General features: G+C 39.6%; 1 long non-coding RNA gene across 2 annotated transcripts; it reads left to right on the forward strand.

Annotated features, from left to right (window-relative positions):
* The first annotated feature begins 3,675 nt into the window (after positions 1-3,675).
* Positions 3,676-4,761, forward strand: LOC136064358 (uncharacterized). Of its 2 annotated transcripts, none has more exons than XR_010625983.1 (3): positions 3,676-3,846; positions 4,184-4,247; positions 4,483-4,761. It is a non-coding gene; the product is annotated as an uncharacterized LOC136064358 (long non-coding RNA). The 2 variants fall into 2 exon arrangements; XR_010625982.1 differs by having other exon boundaries at positions 4,545-4,761.
* The last annotated feature ends 215 nt before the right edge of the window (positions 4,762-4,976 follow it).

Here is a 4,976-nt window from a genome sequence, read left to right on the forward strand (position 1 = left end):
AAGAGTGGGACTTAGCCTCAAGCTTGTGATGAGCACTTCGTACCTATTCTTCAGCCACACAGACGTGCTAAGTGACCTACATGAAAGTGGCAAAGCGGTTAGGATATATATGTGAAAGAAATATACATTTACAAATTAAAGCATGGCTAGAAGGTCACTTACCACAACAAGGTCCTTCTTTAAGGACATGAACAGGTTAGGCTGCCTTGTTCGCCTGAGGGCATCCATGTCTTTAGGGAGGAGGAGAGGCTGCTACAAGGCTTTGGCCAAGTAGGTGGCGTGCCCCCTGCTGGATTCCCTTATGGTAGAGTTATAAGGAATAGGTGCCCTATCCAACTCTATCACAGGGGCCTACACACACTGTTGGCGACGCACCTCAGCGTCGTCCCTGTTGTTTATAGACTTAGACCTCTTACCCCTAAGGTCCTTGGTTTTCTACTGCTTGGTACCCCGTTGAGGAGCTATCTCCCCCTCTTCTAGTTCCTACATGGGTCTTTTCCTCTTCGGATCAAGATCAACACGTAGTCTGAGATTAGCAGGAGGAGGGGAAAGATTGGCAGGAACTAAGGCATTGGGAGCTTCTGTCAGAGTTGCCCCCTTGTTTCTGTTTGCTGTTAAACCCTTTAAGTTGGACCTTTTCTTCTGTTGTTCCATCCTTTCTCCTCCCTCAGGGCTCGAGTCAATTGGGGTAACGACTGGTCTTATAGGACAAGTAGAAGAGAGCTTGTCAGACTCAGTCTCAGAATCCAAGAGCTCCACAGGGTTCTCTTGCACTCCTGTTTCCTCTTCGAAGTGAAACTGGTCTATCTCCTCATCCAAAGACAAGCGTGAGGAGGCAACTCCCTCTTCTATTGCAACTGTTGCTCCGAGAGGGACTTGTTGTAATGGTACTACTAGCTGAGGAGGAATCTGATGACCTGGTAGTATGACAGAGGGAAGGTCGTGTGGTGCCAAGAAGTCTAGTTTGGACACGTCAATGCGGTTTATCCGAGGATCACCTGCTTGGATGGCGTGGCCGACCTCTTGGAAGATCTTTAGAATGGGATCGAAATCTAGAATCAAGTGTACCGCCCATAATTGTCAGTCCTCACTCACAAAGATTTCTAATCGGAGCAGGTAGTTGAGGGCCACAATGCTAGTTAGACTGAGCCGAGGAGTGACCTGCCTCCTATGTGTAAAACAAACTAGGAAATCAAACACGATTAGACAACTGAGGTCCGTTATCGGAGGAAAGTAAAATAAAGGACATGCGTAGAATTAAAAATCTAAGTCTTTCATTAGGGAAACCTAACTCTAATATACCCCACCTAGCTCCCTCTCTTGGGTCAGGCAGTGTAGACAGTCGTGCCATGCCCCCAAAGTGATGAGGTAGTCATCTTTCATTCCTTATTGGATTTGGGGAGGCACGATATGAGCTTGACGATAGGCGACTTGGACTTAAGGTAAAACCCACAGTCAGCTTGGGAATGACACTCATACATGTGGACCACGTCATGCCAAATGAGTCCCAACCTGAGATGCTCGTTGAGAGCATCGACGTAGCCTAAAACCCTAAACATGTTAGGCGCACATTGATGGGGGCACAACCTATGATTAATTAGATAGTCCCGAGTTATCCTACCCATAGGAAGGGTCATCCCTTCTTCCAAGAAGGCTATAATGGGGATGATGACCTCCTTTACCTCTCTATGTGTTGTGATTTGCTCCAGAGGGCAATAACGTCGGCCGACTTCCTAGGGAATATGGAATCTCTGTTTAAAAGCTTCTATTTTGGTAGGGGAATCTACCAGACTCTCAAATCTACCCATTTGGACAACTCTAGAAAAAGCGACTAAAATGCTGAAGCGAAGAAACAAGAATTAAAAAGGCTGAGAAGACTGGCTGAGAAGGAAAAGGGAGACGAAAACTTACAAAAGTAAGTCTGCTAACCCTAATCTTTTGAGAAGGATCCTTTACAACTTTATTAAAGAGAGAGTTGTGGAGGCGAAGGAATTTAGAGTGTTTTGGAGTGCTGGAGTTCTCTAGAATATCTGAAATTTCATAAAGTAAAGAAGGAAACAAGTTCCCTCAAGGCTTTATATAGGGGGAGAAAAAGAGCGAGATTAACACCGTTCAAAATTTTAGGAGTAATATCCAATGTAGGATGCGAGCCTCACCGTTGGATGGGGGAACAAGGCACCGCCTGGAGCAATAAATGACGACGTGCAGACTCCGAAGCGTCAAAAGCAGTTACTAAGCGTGGAAAGTGGCACCCCTGCGCGTGTGAGCCAAAGAAATAAATGGCCTTATCTCCTGAAGATCAAAACCCCGCTTTTTCTCCTTGGGTGAGAGGGAAAAACTAGAATTTTGAGGGGCTATTGTAGGGATAAGGCCCAAAAATAGTGTATTGAGCCTTAGGCCTCACCCGGGAACATTGAGATGTCCGAAGAGAGAGAAATAATAAAAGGTCATTCCAGCTTAGTGCCTCATGAGTAAGAAAGGGGTAAGAGATGGTCCGAGAAGAAATGTCTCCTTGAAGAAGGCGAGCCTTGCTCCTCAACGTGTTCTAGCAACAAAAATGACCCCAATAGAGACATCGGTGTCAGAGGCACATTACATGAACCCACAAGAGGGAAGGAGACCCAAAAATATCTAAAGAGCAGGTATTACCTCCGCATTAAATGCACTGCAGCAACCTTTCTGGCCGCATTTATGTGGAAAAGACCCCTGAACAGTGTTTTCTTGGTCACCGCAACTCATAGGGAGCCAGAAAGGGTGTCTGATGAGACGGGTATTCAAGTAGTGGCTTGGGCATCTGACAAATGGATGGCCAGGATCGCTAGGGAGGAGATATATAATGTGAGAGACCCCTGTGTGAAGAGGGAGGGAGAATGTTGTTATTACAATTACCACTGTTAATCTCATAGAGATATATAAATATTTTCCTCCTCAGCGATACATTGACCCAGTCTTACGTACCTTTTCTTGCATGATTATCTCAAGAACCCCTTTTAGTCGTTGCAATCTCCACTTGAACCTAGTTCTTTAATCTACACTCTACAAATTTATTGTGCTGGGCCCATTAACCCACGATCCCTTACAAATTGGGCTTGGGCTACAAATCGTGCCCTTACAATAATAATAATAGACAAAACTAAAAGAAATTCAAATTAAAATTCTAAATTAAATTTTCAATTTTGTGCGATGTGTCTCAAATTGAAGAGGTTTTTGCATAATGATGATTAGAGATAGAAATCAAGGATAATAATAATAATAATAATAGGCGAAACTAAAAGGAAGTCAAATTAAAATTCCAAATTAGATTTTCAATTTTGTGCCATATGTCTCATATAAGTTTTTGAATTTTTTTGCTACGTGAGTTATTGTATCAATTAAGTTTTTTTTAATTTTGTTGCTAAACGCAAAAACCAAAGAGATTACAGTAAGAACTTAGATTGGGTACAATGCATCCAGCCATTGGGATGGCAATACATGACTATTTTTTTGTAATGAAATGCACTGAGTTTAATATTCAGTAAAAAAAAGTGAACGCAAGGAATTTCCAAAAAGATAGCAGAGCCAGAGAAGAGCATTTGCAATGCATTTTTTAAGCAACGAATCTAGATTAGATTCATCAATAGTTTATTCTTCTATTGCAATATAAAAACAACGCTCTCTCTATAATCCGAAACTTCGAATTGGTCACAATCACAATCACAAACAACACAGTAAAGAGAGAGAGAGAGAGAGAGAGAGAGAGAGAGAGAGAGAGAGATGGCAGATACTCTGAGCGCTTTGAGATCTCTAATGGCTTCTCACTCTCCACCTCTTGATGCTTTAGTTGTTTCGCTTGAAGATTATCATTAGGTTCCTCTTTCCCTCTTTCTTTTTCAATTTTTCACAAGCAAACACTTTGCATCTTCTAATTTGAAAATTTTGAATTTGATGGAATATAGATATTTATTTATATAAAAATCATGATTCCGATCCATTTAGTAGTTCAGATTTTGAATCTTTCATCGTTTATGTTATTTCTTTTAATTTGAAATCTTGAATTTGGCATTATCTTTTTTAGCAGCACACAATTTAACATGCACAGTATTTCTATGTTAATAATAATAATAATAATAATAATAATAATATTATTATTATTATTATTATTATTATTATCATCATCTAATGTTTAATTTGGTTCTTGTTGCAGAGCAAGTATGTATCGACATGGGACAAAAGGCGTGAATTTGTTTCTGGCTTCATCGGAAGTGCTGGTCAGTTTTAATTTTAAGAAACAAGTTTATTCAATTTTAAGTGTTTTCTTATTTTAATTTGAATTTTGGAAATGTTGTTAGAATATCTTCACTCTGTTAAAATGTTGATAGTTTGGTTTAATCATTAGCTTTCACTTAAAAGTTTGCATCTTTACATTGATATAAATTGCTAATATGTGATTAGAAGCACATTATGCCTAAAATTCACTACCCTTATATTTGGATTTTTGTTTAGGTTTGGCACTTATAACAATGAAGAAAGCACTACTGTGGACTGATGGACGATACTTTTTGCAGGCTACAAAGGAGCTTAGTGATCAATGGAATCCCATGTGAATTGGAGAGGACCCGGCTGTAGATGTCTGAAAGGCAGATATAAGTCACTATGTTTTTAAAATTTCCAATGAATTGGTCTTGATGGTTAAGATTATGAACAATGTAAATTTTCCAAAGAGAGATTTATTATTTTATATTTATGCAAGTTTGATCACCTTCTTGGAGTGGATCACTCCACATTATCTTTCTACTAGAACTTTTGATTCATATTGTTACAATTTAACCCGAAATTTTATTTGAATTTTCCTATCATTGTTACTATCATATATTTTATTGATTTTTTTCCCTAGGAATTGGGTTTATGAATCTTGATAAAATAACTCACTTAGCACAAAAATTTGAAAACATATGAGACATGTAAGAGCCCAAAGTAGCCTAAGCCCACTTAGAATA

The sequence above is a fragment of the Quercus suber genome, unplaced genomic scaffold (genome assembly GCF_002906115.3).
Source record: "Quercus suber isolate HL8 unplaced genomic scaffold, Cork oak 2.0 scaffold_672, whole genome shotgun sequence".
Classification (NCBI taxonomy): Eukaryota; Viridiplantae; Streptophyta; class Magnoliopsida; order Fagales; family Fagaceae; genus Quercus; species Quercus suber.